This window comes from Macrotis lagotis, chromosome X (genome assembly GCF_037893015.1).
Source record: "Macrotis lagotis isolate mMagLag1 chromosome X, bilby.v1.9.chrom.fasta, whole genome shotgun sequence".
In the NCBI taxonomy this organism is placed as follows: domain Eukaryota; kingdom Metazoa; phylum Chordata; class Mammalia; order Peramelemorphia; family Peramelidae; genus Macrotis; species Macrotis lagotis.
Window position 1 is genome coordinate 399,014,671 of NC_133666.1, and position 18,744 is coordinate 399,033,414.

General features: G+C 32.5%; 1 protein-coding gene and 1 long non-coding RNA gene across 3 annotated transcripts in view; one reads left to right on the forward strand and one right to left on the reverse strand.

The window, feature by feature from the left end:
• Positions 1-16,324, forward strand: part of LOC141498398 (uncharacterized) — a 20,856-nt gene extending 4,532 nt beyond the window's left edge. Inside the window, exons 2-3 of the long non-coding RNA XR_012471624.1 lie at positions 2,747-2,812; positions 15,896-16,324. This is a non-coding gene — a long non-coding RNA (uncharacterized LOC141498398). The remainder of the gene's footprint in view (positions 1-2,746; positions 2,813-15,895) is intronic.
• The window catches only part of ZFHX4 (zinc finger homeobox 4), a 222,102-nt gene that overhangs the window by 109,787 nt on the left and 93,571 nt on the right, over positions 1-18,744 (reverse strand). The window lies entirely within an intron of this gene.

Consider the following 18,744-nt stretch of genomic DNA (forward strand, 5'->3'; position numbering starts at 1 on the left):
TTAATTTGAGCCACTTTTTACATTATTAAAAAAAAACTTACTTTTTTGCCAGCCCATCTTCACTCTTGTTGTGCCACCTAAGGCTCGCAGGCGATGCTCTACTCCTGAGCAAGCCAAGCATATCAAGTGTGCCTGCAATACTCACAGGCTAATGAACAATGCACAAAAACAAAAGTAACAGCAAGGCTCCTATTATCTGATCTTCCGTAAAACACAAAAACTGCCTTCTCTGGTGCAGAGGAAGTGCCAGTAAGCCTGCAGGTGTGAGCCAGTTAAAAGAAAAGGCTTTGGCTAAATAGATTCTTTGACTGTCAGGGATTAGAGTCATGGCACCAGTGGTAACACACATCTTTTCCTTTAATTTACAAAATTTTCTCACGAGTCTGCAAGAGTTCACCCCATCAGGGGCTTTCTGAGGCCATTGAAATGTCTTAAGTTTTAATTAAGTTGGAGTTGTCAGAAGAAAGCTTTTTTGGCACAGAGTCAGGGTCATTAATTACTGCTATCTTTGTTTCTTTCTGAAAAAGGAACTCTACTGACTTGTTGGGTTACTTACATAGCCTACATTTTCTATCTGGCAGTCCTTATTCACCTCCAAATGGGACTTGATTAAGCAGTTTACCAATTACTTCCATCAATTCAATTTACAAACCCTCTGAGTAATCTTAAAACTAAAAAACTTTTTTCAGTAGTGGTTTGGGGTACAGTATTCCTAATAAAAGCATCCGGTATGTTGTCAAGCATTTAAATTTCTTTGGCTTTTTTTTTAAACATGAGTGTTGTAGCTTCTTTCTTTGAACTTCTATTCTGTTTTATCTACTGCACACACCTGTTGAAATTCATTTAGCTTGCTAACATAAGTATAAAACTTTCTGTTTAAACATATTAAAATTATTTTTTCATCAAACTAGAATATGAATTTGTATTATAGAGATTCCATTTAGTGTGATATATTTTAATTCAGCAAATATGTTTACTACTTATAGATCAAATGTTGTCATTTCATTAAAAAGCACAAGGTTTATTTTCTGCACAAATTTATATAATTAAGCAGTTATAAATCTATCATTTTAAACTGACCAATATGCTATTTTATAGATCACAAAATTGAAGTCATTACTTTTCTCATCAAGAACATAGATCACTATGAGTAAATTTACATTTATATTCAGTCTCTTTTAAGCAAATATTAAATTACTAAAATCTTGACTACCTATTTATATTGTATCCTAATTTTTAAATGGATATTTTTCAAAAATTATGACAAATTCTGATTACATTATAAAATTTATTATTTTAACTTGGTTTAGCAAATGATTGCACAGTGACTGAAAGACTTTAAATGATTACTATAATTTTTTTTTTGTTTTTCTCCCATAGGTTTTTATTTCATTTTTCACCAGCTTGTTTCATATGAATGGGCATCAACAAGTCAGAACTTTGGGTAGAAATGAAAGATTTAAGAAAACACACACATATATAGGAACTGCAAAAAATCAAAGGTTGCAATCTGACCCACACTGATAAAAGATTACAAATATACCTGAATATCTAGGGGACATGAAAGACTGTAATATTTTCACAAAACATTAGGAAACCTTCCAAACAGAGGCAGTAGTAAATTTGGACTTATCTACTGCTAACTCCTCTATGGTGGATAGATAGTTTATAAAATCTGACTTTTAAAGGTCACCTTGTTGAACTATTACAGAGGGCATGAATATATTCTATACCACTTCTGAAGCCATTCATCCACACAGACTAATAAAAATGCACAAAAACAAAAGTAATAGCAAGGTCATTTAAAGATCTCTAATGATGAGGAACATTATACTTTTGAGTTCTTTCTATAGAGCTAAAATGTATCTTGTATTTGTGAACATACTAATATATTCTAAAATATCCCACTGAAATGAATGGAACAGGATCACAAAACTTTCAGGAAAGGTTTCTAATTCACTCAAGTATCCAAACACCATTATTCTTTTGTTTATGTTTTACTAGGTACTGAAAACCCTATCACCACTTTGAGATGAATATCTAATGGAGGGAGAATTGAGATTGTCAAATGTGGGCAATAAATACTTGATTCAGAATAAGAAACTTCTCTATCTGAATTAGGCAAATAAACTATATGGTGTCAAATAAAAGGAAGGGATAAATCATTTCAGGAGAATAATAAGAAGATAACCTCACAGACTTAAGAGCTGGAAAGGACCTCAGAGAGAGCTTATCCTCTTTTACCAATGAGGAATCTGAGACTTAGGAAAGTGATGTGGGTGCTAAAAGTAAGATTTGAACCTAGGTCTTTTGATTCTAGGGTCAATACACATTCACATTAAAAGTGAGTTAAATTAATAGTTTGTAGAAGGGATAAATGATTTCCTAATATAAATATATACATATACTTATATATTTTCATTGAGTTTTGATTATAACTCAAATACTAATCGCCTAAAGAGAGTAATTTATTATGCTATTCCCCCTTTTATTAAAATTATAAAATCATTCTAAAAAATCCTGAGTTTAGAAGTGGAAAAAGCTCATTGTATAAGGTATATTGTACATCTATTTGTCTTTTCAGATTTGAATCTTCTAAAAACCAGCTTTATGTGAGTCATTTAGAAATTAAAAAACCTAGTAAGATCAGGGATGAGAAATTGAAGAAGAAATTTTCATATGATCACTGATTCAGAGTTAGAAGATACTTCAGAGGCCAACTAGTTCAACTCTTATCATTTTACAGATGAGTAAACCAAGGATGAAGGACAAATTTACTTGCTTAAAATCACAGGAGCAGTCATCATCACAGGTAACATTTGACCTTAGATCTTCTAATTTCAGAACATATTGTAGCTTGCCTCATTGCCTCCTTTAAACGTAATATATTTATAATTTATTTTAGGTGGCTAGTAGTAGATTCATTGGATAGAGTGCTGGATCTGACCTCAGACATTTACTGTGTGACTCTCGGCAATTCATTTAAATGTGTTTGCCTCAGTTTCCACATCTATAAAGTGAACTAGAGAAATGGCAAACCATGGCAGTATTTTTGCAAAGAAAAATGCAAATGAGGTTATGAAAAGTCAGATACAACTAAAACATGACTCAAACATCTTATTTTCTTAACAATGTTTTAAGTTCCTTGATGGCAGGGAATGTCCTCCTCATTCCCAAGGAACTGCCAGATATCTGAATGTCCTATCAGCATTGTAAACTCAACTTCTACAAACATTAATATTTCTTCTCTAAACTTTCAGCCCTTCCAAATTTCCCAATTTCTAGTAAGAATACTACCATTATTCTAGTCATTTGGTCTTAAAAGTTATCCCAAACTTTTCTTTTTCATTCACTGCCAGATCCAATGATCTAGAAAGTCCTTTCAGTTCTAGTCTCAAAATATCTTTTGCAACAGAACCCCTCTTTTTCTCTCAGGTACCACCACCCTATTTCCTTACACTTGGAATACTGTAATCCCCCCCTAATGGGTTTCTTGCTTCTAGACTTTCCTCCATCCTAATTTTCCTCTTCAAAACTGATGATGCCAAAATCACCTTCTTCTGACATAAATCTGATCTTGTCACTCTAACCTCTGCTCAAAAATTGACTTTAATTATTTCTTATTGCCAAATAGCCTCAAATATAAAATTCTCAGACTGGCATTTAGTATCACATGCAATCATGGCTCTAATCTACCTTTTCAAACATATTCCATATTACTTCCCTTGATATACTTTATCTTACAGCCAACAGGTACTATCATACCTGTCCTTTCATATTTCATCTCTACAATAACACAACAAGCTGGTTGCCCAATTTAACCAGTTTATTTCATTTGGGATAGACCAGAAGATTTGATGAGTTAATTTGATGCCTGAAAATGCTGTAGTGAGAAAGCACTTATAAAAATGTGGTCATGGACCCCTAGGCATCACCAAGGTCAAAACTATTTTCACAGCAATACTAAGATGCTATTTTCCTATGAAAATACTTACTTCCAACTGCCTATCTGTGTGAGTCCAGATTTTGTTCATGTGCTTCAACCAAAACAAGGTATCAAGTTGATTGATATATTGAATGCAGAAGGCAATAAAATCCAATTATTTTCTATTAATGTAGAAATTAGAGATTTGTAAAAACACATGAAATAATACCATTACTCTTACATTTATTTTTTTCATGAAAAATCATTTTCACAAACTGTTATTCGTGTTAAAATATATCTTTATTATTTAATTGAATTAATAAATGAATATCAATTTTAATATCTAAGATGGCAAATATAACCAATAATAACAACAAAGCTTTGGCACCCTTAGTAATTTTTAAGAGCTTAGAGAGGTCTTGAGTCCAAAAAGTTTGAGAACTGATGTACTAGGTAACAGATTGGCTTGAAACTTTTTCTTTATAAAAAGTTAATTTTATTCTATTTATATAAGTTTAATATATACATGTATATTAAATTCATATAAAGATACATTTTGCTTTATAAACGCAAGCTTTTTGTTCAGAAGTTTGTGAAAAAGGAGCAATTCCCATTTGAAAGTAGAAAATGAGGTTTGATTCTCCTAAGACCCAATGAAAAGGAAATTTACAGGTCAGAACCTGAAGGCAGTAGGGTACAATAGGAAGATATAGTGGAGGTGGAGGGCTTTTTTGCCTGTGCTATTTACTACTTGTGACTTTGAGAAAATTTCTTTATCTTTCTGGATCAATTTGCCATATATAATGAAGAAGATAAATGACTGTTAAAGAGTTCTTTCTAACTTTAAAATCTAGACTCCTATGATCCTTGAGGGAAGGTCAGAATGAATAGTAACTTTAAGTGTGTAGAGTAGACAAGGCAAATTAACCATATAACAATGCAAATTCTATACCATGTTTTTCTGAAACATACTTTAATTTCACTTAGCTCAACTACTAAAAAGTAGTGCAATCAAGAAGATAATAAAGTTAATATAACAAATCATAACTTAACAATGTAGCATAAAATAAGAACAATAATGTGAAAATGTAACTTGGAGGCACGTTGTGTTTGTGACCATCTATTATTTACTTATTTTTATATCAGATTTTTGTGATTATTTGTTAGACTGGCACTTAGGTGCATGATTTTTGTTATTTAGTGTTTGCAGTTGTGTTTGACTCTTTGCGATCCCATTTGGGGTTTTTTATGTAAATGAGAAACTGAGAACAATGGTTCAAATGACAAGTGTCATTTGATAGTAAGTGTTTGAGACCAAATTTTAACTCAGGAAAGTGTCTTCCTGATTCCAGGTCTGGCATTCTATCTACTGTGCTGCCTACTGGCTTTATATGGGCAGGATTACTCATGTTCAAATAAAATAAATTGGAAGCATTCCTTGGTCTAAAGTTCAAAGTCAAATTAAAATTGTTACCATGAATAACCATTCACATTTTAGAAGAAGTAAGAATAATATACATCCTATGCTTATTTCTTCATGGCATTAAAATAATGCTACAAGTTGGCAAGTATAAGAATAGATTTGTTCTTCAAACATCACATTAAATATTTAGAAAACTCGTAAAAAATCATATAGAATATTGACTTGATGACATGTCCAAGGACTAGTCTAGCCAAACAGAGATGAAATCATTAGCCACAGTAACTCTGAGTCATTAAGTTCTAAGTCATAAAATTATTGAAATCTAGGCTCAGAATCAGTAAAGAGAAAGAGCTCAAGATTCTCACCTGAAAGACTTGTCTCACATTTGATTAAAAACATTGGGGCTATTTCCCCAGAGATCCTAGTTCTTTCCTCATGCACATCCTCTCTTTAACTCCTCCTTCAGCAGAAGAGGTGGTCATTCTCCTGTACTTGCCCATCTTGTCTTCTCCATCTAATTGGCCCTTCTATCCTACCCATTCTCTCACTTAATGTTTAATCTCTCCTGTCTATTAGTTGCTTCCCCAATGCATTCAGACAAATTCATTTTCTTCCCATCCTTAAAAAGCCCTTAATCTTTTTTTATCTACTTTAGTTGTCATTATGTTTCATTCCTCCTCCCTTGTGTACCTAACCTCCTTAAGAAGACTGTCTACAACTGGTATCTCCACTTCCTTTTCTCTCTCTTTCTCTTTCAACAAACTGCATTCTAGGTTTGGACCTTAACTGAAACGGCTCTCTCTGAAGGTGCCAATATTCTTTTAATGGTCAAATCTAATGGTCTTTTCTTAATCCTCATCTTTCCTGACCTCTCAATTGCCTTTGTCACTTTTGATCATCCTCTTATCATTGGTTGTATTTTCTTTCTTGGTTTTTAAGACACTTTCTTTTCCTGGTTCTCCTTCTACCTGTCTCAATGTTCCTCAATTTCTTTTGCTGGATCTTTCTACTAACCATGGTGTAAATAGAAATAAGGTGCTGTTCTAGTCCCGTTTTTCTCCCTCTACACTATTCCACTTGGTGAACTTAACAGCTCCCAGAGATTTAATTATCATCTCTACACAGATGTTTTCTGAGATGTCTATTCAATTCTCTCCTGACTTCTCATCTTCCATCTCCAATTTCCTATTGGACATCTCAAACTGAATATCGATCTTAAACTCAAAATATTAAAACTGAACTAATTATCTTTCACCCTAAACCTTCTCGTCTTCCAAACTTCTCTAATTACTATCCACAGTACTTCTGTTCTCCCAGGTCCCACACTCATCACTTAAGTGTCACCCTCAACTCCTCTCTGTATCTCACTCTGCACATACAATCTGTTGCCAAGCCCTATGAATTCTTCCTTCATAGCATCTCTGGTATAAATGCCCCTTTCTCTTTGCCACATTCTGGTGCATGTCCTCATCACCTCACATCTGGACTACTGCAATAATCTTCCTGTTTTTCTTGCCTCAAGTCTCTCCCCACTCCAGTTCATCTACTCAGTACCAAAGTGATCTTTCTCAAGTGCAAGTCTTAACTTGATATATACCCTTTCCAACTCAATAATGCCTGGGGTTTCATTTCACCACCAGGATCAAATCCCAAGTCCTTGATTCAGCTTTTTAAGCCCTTCATAATATGGTCCCTCAAACCTTTTTAGTCCTCTGGCCTCCAGGCTTCTTCCTCTTACACACGAGCATTATTTTCCAACTCATATTTTCATAGGCTGTTCTCTACCATTTCCTTCTTGCCTCCACCTCCTTAATTCCTTGACTTCTTTCAAGTTTCAGACAAAATACCACCTTCTTCAAGAAGACTTTTCCACCCCTCTTCATACTAATACCTTCTTTCTGAGACTACATTCAATTCACCTCAAATTTATCTATTTATATAGTCATATACATGTCTCTCCATTAACAATGTTAGCACCTTGAAGGCAGAAGCTATTTTTACCTTTCTTTGTTATTTTCTGAACTTAGTACAATGACTGATGCCCAGTAAGCATTTAATATTTTTTGATCAATTGACTAAAAACAATACGGAAATAAAAGTTACCTGAAATCTTGAAATATATAGGACTTATATTGCACAATACTGAAAATTAGAGTTATCTTCTTAAAGATTTTTATTTTTCTTTTCTTGTCTTAATCAGGAAATGAGGCCTATTTTTTTAAGGCAGTCCCAATTAACTAGTGTTAATGCTACTTAAGTTTAGCACTGGGTCGTTGGGGAAGAAATTGAAAATCTAGGGATGAATATAGCAGGAAGTCAGTCACTGTAGAAAGCACTGGACCAGGAGAATATCAAACTTCCAGTGATATGATGAAAGTATATTTAAAATACTCACTCCTAGTACTGTGTAAAAGAAGGAATTTTATCTAGGTAAGTATTTGAATGCCTCCAATAATATTTGCACAAGTTATGTAACTAATACTAACCTGAAATTGCTATGAAGATGAATGAAAAGCAGGGAAAAGAAAAGCAGGGTCAGAGAGGACGAATCTTCCTAGGGTTGAAAAAATTCTAACCTCTTAGTCTAATAAAACTAAATGTTCTTCTATAGTAATTAGATAGCAATGAATAATAAGGCATCTTATAGTAGAAAATATTAGTAAAGTAATAATAAATATCTAAAAACAATCTTCCCTTAACATTCTTGTGTATGCTGTTTATACATATAGATTTCCATTTCAATATCAATCATTTGATTCAAGAAAAGTAAAAGGAAGGAATTAGAGGATTTGTTATTAAGACTTTAAATCTATTTAGATTTATAAAGATTACACTTCTTGTAGAAGTTAATGAGAAATACAGTGCTGAAAAGTTGCCATCTACATAGTCAGATAAATAATGCTATTCTTTATTTTTCAGAGAATAAAGCTAAAATAAGATATTTCATTAAGGTCTCTATTCTTACACATAAAATATGAAAAATATACTAATTTACATAATAATACCTTATAAAATGCCCTAGCTGTGGTGGCTTCAAAATACTAATTTTTTCAGAAGATTCTGTGCATATGTATGTGTAGATATAAATTTAGATATATACATATTCATTTTAATTAAATATAGACTACCTTTATCATGGCTACAATGGGTAGAAAATGACTATTAAGACATTTTATGGAATGTGACATTGTCAATGAAAAATATTCTCTAAAGAAAAATAGGAATTCCCCCCCAAAAGCCCCTCTTAAATAATTCTGGATTAGTCCAAATAACTCACATGAAAAGATTTTTTTCATTCTCTTTTCATCCTATTCGATATAAGCTTTAGAAGATGCTATATTCTCCTAACTTTTCCCTTCAATCGTTATTAATAAATTAAAGCAGTCTCTTTAACATAGCTCCAACTATCCTTGGCAGTACTAGTTGATACTTAGGAAAAATAGCAGATATTATTGGGAATATAACTGGATGTCCATGAGGAAGATCTCAAGATGGTAAAAAATCTGTATGATAAAACATTGGGGGATATTTTGATAAGAGTATCAAGAATAATTTGAGGGCTTCATATGATTATTCATATTTATGTATATCTTTAACTTTTATATTTTTAACAATTATATATTCCATATAGTTAGTTAATGCTTTTAAAAAATTTCCCCCTTAGGTTTTTGTCCAAGAAAGATGATCATATTTATTTCCATTTCCCCCATTAGTTATACTGATTCTCATCTTCATTCCAAATATTCTTTTTTAGAAATATAAATTTTTCCTCAAGAATTGGGATGTAACTTTACTTTTTTTTAATGTCTTCTCATCTGATTTCTCATCTCTTTTCTATCATCACACAACTTCCCATAGCAAGTGTATGTTCTGTTGCACCATTGGTCACTTATTTGAAAAAGATAGTTTTTCACTGATTGCAAATACTGTAGCTTCCTTGAAAAAAAGGTCTTAAGTGACTTTATTCAATTATCTACTAAGTGATAACTGTGAATATATCTACCTGCCTATGTAATTTCAAAACAAACAATTGATCAGTTAGATATTTTCCAATACAATGCCAGGCATATTTATTGAATGTTTGACTCTTCTAGTTAATGAATTTTTGGCATTATTCACACAAGTTCAAACTATATTACATTTCAAAAGTAACCATCCAATTTAATTACTATGTCACTAATCTGTCAGGAGTAAGTTTATAAATATGCTCTGGTCAATGTATTTTATTTTAAGGTACTCTAGGGAAAAAAGCAACTATGTAGAATTATATTTAAATGATTTTGCACACTAAATATAAAAAGTACAATCTAAAAAGTTTTAATCTTTGGCATTAATGTACTTTGTGAACACAAATATTTCAACAATATCTTATGATAAAAAGTATTTCCAGAGAAAAAAATATGGCTCAGTTAATATTTATAATAACCTTTTATACTTTTCTTTTAAAAGTGTTGTGTAAAGTCTTCTTATCACAGTTTTATTGATATCAGACTCAATTTTTATAAGCAGTAAATGTAAAAATTTCAAATATCTTTGGCATATTTAAGTGAGTTAGATTTACTGATAAATTGCATTTTGCTGTTCCCAACAAAAGTGTCATCTTTATCAATTACAAAATTCTGAATGGCTTTTTGTAATAGCTCATGACTTTTCATGTTGAGTTTTCTTGAATTAAAGTTTTTTTTATGAGATTGAAAACTGACCTTCGAGATCAGGAATGAAAGTTGGATTATTAGTTCTCAACCTTAAAGAAATAATGTCTCAGCATGTTGTATTTCAACCACTTGAGCTCAAGGAGGTGTTAACAGAGTTGTTAATTAACCTAGGTCTGGAACCTATTGTGAAGAATCCCAGAAAACAGGAACAATAGGGAGGTGCTTCTTAACCCACAGCAGGGAAGAAACTGCCTTTTAATGGGATGCTATAATCAGAAAAGTCACAGATCCTGAATATTATGTTAAAATAAGGATGAGAATATTAAACTAATAAATTGAGTTGACCAGATGAGAAAAAATATCTTTATAGTCCCTTAGAGAAAGTTTGAGTGTAGGTAAATGCATAGATAAAAACTTGAAAAAAGAAAATAACACCTTTTCTCTTTAATGATAAAACTATTTGGTATTGCTTTCTGTACCCCATATGAGATTATACTAGTAAGGGAGAGAGGAAGGGAGAGAGATAGAGAGAGAGAGCGAGAGAGCGAGAGAGCGAGAGAGCGAAAGAGCGAGAGAGAGCGAGAGCGAGAGCGAGAGCGAGAGCGAGAGAGAGAGAGAGAGAGAGAGAGAGAGAGAGAGAGAGAGAGAGAGAACATGCATCAGAGTTAACCCCTTACTTGTTCTAAGGACTCCAGTTATATAGACATCTAGTGAACAGAAAAAGGCACTGGTGATTGGAGAAGGTGACAGCCTGTCTTTCACAAAGCTCAGAATTCTCAAGTCTTTTTGGCAAGTGACCAGACTAAGTATGAGAAAGGGAGGAATCACTCATGTAGCCAAACAATCTCTTTTACTGTAGTTGAAGTAATGGGTGCCATATGTGCAATCACATCTATATGTCTAGTCCTAGCTTTTCTCCTGAAATTTATCATTAATTGTCTATTGAATAGTTCAAATGAAATATGTTCCAAAGACATCATAACATATTCAAAACAGAAATACTTACTTTCCCCCAAGTTACTCTACTTTTATCCAAGGTACCAACAGTGGCATTATATTCTACTATTCCTCATACTGCCTCATCATACAACCAATTTTCAGATTATGGCATTTCTATCTCCATAACATTTCCCCCTCCTCACTGTTCACATCTTAGTTGGGCACTCATGACTTTTCACCTAGAGTATAGCAATGGACTTCTAATTGACATCCCTTCCTCCAGTTTCTTCCCAATCCAGCTAATCCAAATTTCCAAAGTGATTTTCCTTAAGCACATCTCTGATCACTTCAGAGGCTCCCTATGGCCTCCAGTATTCAAATATAAAATGCCCTGTTTGGCATTCAAAACCCTTCATAATCTATCCCCCTCTACCTTTCCAATCTGATTACATTTTTCTCCTAGACATGTTCTCTTTCATTCAGTGAACTTGACCTCCTAGCTATTCAGTGAAGAGGACACTCCAAATCTCAACTATAGGCATTTTTTTCTTTGACTGTCTTCCAAGTCTGGAATGCTCTCCCTCCTTAACTCTTCCCTCACTTTCTTTAGAATCAACTAAAATTCTATGTTTTACTGGAAGCCTTCTCCAATCCCACTTCTGGTGTCTTCTCTCTGTTAATTATTTACTCTTCCTCTTTTTCCTTTGAATAGCTTGCTTTGTATACATTTCTGTGCATTGTTTTCTCCTTCTGTAGCACTAGATTGTAAACTTCTAGAGATCACAGATTGTCTTTTGTCTTAGCATGGTGTTTAGCAAGTTCTTAATAAATGTTTACTGATTGATTGCTCTAAGATTGGCTTAAGTATGCTTTTCTAAAAAAACCATTTCTGATTCATTCAACTGCTAGTCTCTAATTACCTTGCTTTTTTAATATTTTTCTATGTACATTTATTCTGTATATACTTATATATGACCATATTGTTCTGCTTGAAATATAGGAAACTACTTGAGTATAAGTACAAATTCATGTTTTATCTTTATATAGTCAGTGCTTTGGGCAATAACTATCACAAAGTAATTGCTTAATACATGATTGTTGATTGATTGAATGACATATGAGGTGTTCCAAAAGTCTGAGTACAGAAATAAGCTTTAACAACCCCAGAAATATGTGCCTTACACATTTACAAAATACCATATTTGAAGGGTTAGTTTTTTCAATTTTTTAAAATATTGATGCTTATTAAAATTCAATGTAACTACTATCTTTTTATACATAGCTCTAGTCAATTTTTGAACTTTATAAAAATTTTCATCTGCTTCTTAGTGACTTAAAAGATTTCAATTGTAAACCGACTCTTAGAATCATCCAAACAATAAAATTTGGATGCATGTGTGACAGTTTTGACTTCAACCCTTAAGAAAAAGTCCAATCAAGTGACTTCTTCCCCAAGCAAGGGAAGAGCCTTTATTGAACCACTAGTCTAAGAATGGGTCATGCAGAAATTATCTCAAATGCAATGTACAATAATAGGATGCTCTGTCTTATTAAAACTAAAATTCAAAATTTATCATTTAACATTCACAAAGCTAAATAAGAAATTTAAATAGTTAAAGTTTTCAATGATATTTTTTAATGTTTACAATATTGAGATAGCTTAAAATTTCACTGACTTTTGGGAAAGCCTGTCTTCTGAATTTTTTAAAGCTTAAAACTTCAATAAGACTTTTGAGATATTCCATAAGTTTGTTTTGCAATATGTTTTTATAGCTTTTTAAAAGCCTCATTACAAAGTATACTAGTATTTAATAGAACAAATGTTTTTAAGCTTTTTTGTGCATGTTCTTGATACCATTTGGCAATGTGTGGAAGACTATGGACTTCTCCTTAGAATAATGTTTCTTAAATGCAAAAATGAAATTCATAGGATAACAAATGGAATTTATTATATTGAATTATAGTTAATTTTTTTCCTAAAAGGAGTTTATGGACCCCAGTTTAAGAATCCTTGCAATAGCTTATTACACATATGTTAACTGTTTCTGCATGTGATCAATATACTTACTTAAACATTGAATATGTCTATTTTGTACTGCATTGAGATCTGCCTTAATATATGCCACATTGTTATATATACTGTTGATGATTTGTTTTGTAATACTTCTTAAAATATATTTTTACCCCAAATACATGCTAAAACAATTTTAAAACTTTTTAAAATGTTTTAAGTTCCAAATTCTATCCCTCCCTTCCTTTCTTCTATCCCTGAAATGGTAAATATTGAGATATAGGTTATCTACACAATATTTTTGAAGAATTCACTGTCAACTGTAGGCAATTTAAGTGTAAATGTCATTTATGAAGTTTTATCATATGCATCTGCATGATGTCAGCTGTTTAAAGTCTGGAATGTTGGCTAGGTAAATGGAGAACAATGACTTTGTCTCCTTGGTTATTTTTATTTTGACTCAAACCATTTGCATATTAAGTCAGAGAAATTATTATGAATAGTTAAATATTAGATAATTGATTAGAATAAGGAATTGTAATAAAAAGGTCATGAATAAGACAATTTCAGAATGGAACTCTTTGTCTTTTGATAACTAGGTATATTATATAGCTTATTTAATGGTTAAATCTAAGGAATTGTCTATCTATGCTTATAATAGAAAGGTTCTAATCACTTAATTCTAGTCAAATCAAGCAGAGAGGAGGAAAAAAGTCCAGGGAAGTGGCACATGACATCACCCAGCATCCAAAAACTTGCAGAGTTGGAAATGAGTTACACCCATATGCATGTGCACTGGTCAACACACATTCTTCACATGTGTGCCTCTCATGTATGAAACCTATATGAGTTCACTCATATTTGTGGAAGATTATGCTACATTTTTTATGAGGGAAATTATTCTGTCATGATTTTTCACACTATACTATTTCACTAAATGTTTTCACTTTGGACTTGAGTCCTTTGGCTGAGTATAGAAAAAATAAGTGCATTGGTAGACACTTTGACCTGTGTTTCTGAGTGGATTAGGTACAAAGAATACCTTGGACTGGGAATAAGCTTTTTGAGAACCCCAGATGAAAAATGAATACTCCATAGGTACTAAAAAAATGAGGCACAGGAAAGATTCCTTCAAGAAGGAATATAGCTCAAGTCCCTGCCTTTTAGGAGATCAATAACTAAATCATTCCACTATAGATGGATGATTATCCTATTTCATTTATTCATTCATTCATTCATTTGTTTATTTATTTGTTTATTTGTTTGTTAGTTTATTTTATATTTTGTCATTTTAAAAAAGTCTCCAGAGATAGAGCTTTCACAATCTTATTTCATACTCTTTCAGTTCCTAATCATTTATATAGTCAAAATGTTTTTTCTCATTTATAAGTGAACTCTCTCAGATTTTAATTTAAACCCATTTCATCTTGTCTATTTTTCTAATGGGATGGAATATACCTGACTGTCCTAGAACAAAGGGGGAAAATAAAACAAAACACCGTTATCAATGAAAACAATTATTAAGTCAGTCTTTAGTGTTTTCTTTTCCAGGCTAATTTATCCCAATTCTCTTAATTTTACATTGACAATCTAACAGCCTTTTAATCATTTCTCTATATCTATTAAAATGTGTCACAAACTGTTCATGACAAGTTAGTAGGTGATGAATATAAGAGAACTGATTCGTATAATTAGATTATAAAAATTAAGAAAGCTAACTTCACACAATTCTAATATTTTTGTACTTTAGTACTTCAATGATCTTGGTATGAGTACTTCCCTGATCAATATAGATCACAATCCCTCTGTAACTTAAATTTTGTTTGAAAAATGGATTACCTTGTAATGGTGACAAATTTCTCTGAATTTATTCAGACTGTTTTTTATATGACATTTTGTTTATAATGAAGCATTTTCAAACTGGAAAGGCCCTTTGAAATGTGTTTCTCTGTCTTAGCCTTACAGAACCCAGGGTTAGTGCCAGGAGATTGTAGCAGATTTTTGGAGGGGTTATTTTCATGATTCTCACTCCCCCAAACAAATCAGGTGCCCAGAAGGTCATGACTACTTCATACCTTAGGGTTTTAATGATAGCCCTGAGAAGTTTTGGGTTTTCTAGTTCTATCACTTATGATCTACAATATCAGTGTTCTCCTCAATTCTCTTGATTATTAGTCAGCAAGAGTTAATTACCTTTTAAGAAGGGGTATTTACCAAAATGGTAAAATAAAGACAGTTGGTGCTCATAAAATTCCCTAGATACATGTATAACTTTCTCCCCTAGATTCTGCATGTGAGTGACTCTCTAGTGTTCTAAGGCTGCCTTTCTTACATGAGTCTTGTTAATATTTGACCCTTTGTGGTTTCAAATCAAGTCACAAGCACATACTACAGTCCACACTGATGAAACAATAGGAATCTTCTTGGTTTTTTAAGTTCATAAGCTCATCCTTTGGTCAAGAGGGGGAGAAAGAAGACAAAACTCTGTCCTCCATTCCCAACTGATTTCATCTCAGGTGCCTGACAAGAGCTTTGTCACTAGGATAGACTGCTTTTGGAAAACCAAATTCTAAATTGGTTTGTTGTTTTGTATGAGTCTCACAAGGTGTGCTAGCTATTTCTCATATGTCATCTTTGTACTTAGTTCACATCTTTGATTGATTGAATGAGTGATTCTGTAACTCAGCGACCTTCTCATCTGATCATGATATCAGATCAATCATCTTGTTAGTTATAGTACCTGATGTTGAGGATTATTGGAAGTCCCTCTAATATTATGAAAAGGCTATGTTTAGCAGATAGTCATTATTGTGCTGACTATTAGATAAGTAAGATATTGAATGTTTCATATCTACTTGCGAATGCATATATGTGCACACAAAAGCACATTTAATCCTATTTTCCCAAAGCTAAAGCTCTTCCTTACTCTACCTTCCCACCAGATACTAAAGAATCTACTCAAGAAAAAGACAACAAAATCACTAACTCAACAGAGAGGAGAGAAGAAGGATGACCAGTAGTAAGTCCTTTAGGAGAAGATTGGTTTTACCTTTGTGTAAACTCAAACATGTTTCCTAATTCCCACAATGTTATGTATATATGTTATGTTCATAAAAATACTTTATAAATATCTGATGAATTGGATGAATTGGATAACTTGAATAAGAGTGAGTCCTGAAATCAGGGCATCCTGGAGCAGAAGGGTGAGAAGACATAAGTTAAGTTTTGGCATCTGAAGATGAGGACAAGAGAGAAGTCTCAGATGATCTGAGGACATCCCAAAAGGACAACAATAAATATATTTTTATGTATTATTTGATGAAGTAGATAGAATTTTATGTGTATGCATCACATGTGGCATGACTTCTGGAGTGAGACAAGGAGAAATCCCTAATGGGTCAAAATATATCTTCCTCACTTATTTGACATCACTAATAATTCACTGATTAGGAAATATTCTATTTCTTAATTTTTTTATTCCACAATTAGGGATAAAATACCAAGGAGAAAACATATTAGGGTGAATGAGTTTCAATAAAAATATAAATGGTAAGAGTGTACCTGTTTTTGTTTTGACTGATGATAGGAATTCCAAAACAGAAAGACTACCAGTGATTTAAATTTATATAGAGGATGCTAATGAGTGAGGAAAGGTGGTTGGATAAAAGATGAATTTGGTGTATGTTGCAATTTCCTCTGGGCTGTGGCTATGTCTCATCAAGTTTGTGTGGCTAGACAACCAGAAGCTAAGCACAAAGGCCAACCTGCATAATACTTTCTGGAAACTGTTTATGATTTTATCACCACAATCAAGTTACCCTGCTTTGCATATTATACTTTGTTAATGCATTCCATTTCTACATTTACTTTTACCAAGGAAAATGACTAACTTGAACTCAGTTGTGATGCATTTTTTAATTTTCTGATGATTGCTGGCTATTTTTGTCTTTGAGTAATCTCTCTTGATCTTACAGGTTTGTTATTTGTTTTGGTTACTAAAGAACCTTGTACTTCATCATACCTAAGAGCACATTACCACCTTCCTTTGGACTGATGCTGAGTGTCCACAGGCCAAGAATTGAACATATTTTCTCAGCACTACCTGGGGAGATGGTTTCAAAATCATTTACGATAGGGCCCATTCAAGTAACGTACTCCCTTGCAGAAGAGCTAAATGTGTTTCCATTGTACTCCTGGCAGTTCTCCAAGGGAGTGGACCCACTCTAAGAAAGTATTCTAAAAATCTTGATTTTATTTGTGAGTAATGTTTCTCTTACATGAACTCTCAGTTTTTAAACTATTCAATTGGTGCTCACTGCACAATTTGATCTACCCAATACAAATGTTTCCAAGTGTTCAGCCTGAAATATTTGCCTTTCTCTGTGATTTCCAAATCCACGGAACTAGAGAAGCTGATGAGGGCACATTATATGCCTGATACCCCAAGTCAATGAGGGGCTATTTTTCTATGACCTTAATTTGGAGTCACTTTGCAGAATAATTGATATTTTCCCTATTAAGTTCTCCTCAGTTAGTAGGATCAAGGATCCTAACGAAAATGAAAAGTATTGGGCATGCAGACACTGATTGCTCAAAACTTTATGCAAATTTATTGTTTAAATGTTTTTTATTCATGTGTTCCCAAACTCTATGTCTTTTCTTTATCTCCCTTTAAAAATTATCTGCATCATATCCATTACCTAGATGAGGTATAAAAAATAGAACATATTTGCTTGTTGTAATGAGCAATGACACAAATGATTAATGCTATGGAAATAAATTTCTTTATTCAAAAAATTTTCTTAATAATGTACAATGAATAAAGTTGAAAATTTGGAAGTAATTTTTCTTATCAGCTAAATTGGATGCAGCATCTAGCACAATGATTTCTGCACAATAAGCAGTCAACCAATACTCGCTGGCTAATTGATTGACTGAGTTGTCAAAAGAAAGTACTAAAAACTACTCTTTCTCTTCTCTCTCTCTCTCTCTCTCTCTCTCTCTCTCTCTGTATAAATATATACACATATACATACATACATACATACATATATGTCTTCTAATTTTATTTGGAATTGAAACACCAACATATTTTAAAATACAAACCAAGATCACTAATGGTCTAATAAGGAATAAACCACTTAAATGATTTTTTCCCTTCAATGAAAGATATTATAACAATAATGTACATTTGTATAGCACTTTATGGTTTTCTAAAGGCTTTCAAATACATTATCTTATTTGATCCTTATAGCTGGATGTTACTAAAAAGGCTGTAAATTGGATCTTGGGTTTTCTTTTCTTTGTGGTGACAATAAACTGAAAACCAAGGGAATGACAATCAATTTGAGAATGACTGAACAAATTATGATATATATATATATATATATATATATACGTATATGGATACATATATATGGAATGGAATATTAATGTAATATAAAAATTAAAAGGGATTTTCAGAAAAATCTAGGGAAATTTATATGAGCTGTTGCAGAATGAAGTGAGCAGAAAGAAGTAGAACAATTATACTGACATCATTATTATAAAAACAAGAATTACTGAAAAACTTAAGAACTCTAATAACAAAATAATCAATAATGATTTCAGAGGAGTAATGAAAAACCACTGCCTACCTCATTACAGAGAGATGATGGACAATGAGAAATAGACTTTTGGACATGACCAACATGATGAGGATTTGTTTAACTTGACTATGCTTATGATACAGAAGCTAATTTTTCTTTCTTCTTTCTTTCTTCTTTCTTTCTTCTTTCTTTCTTTTCTCTCT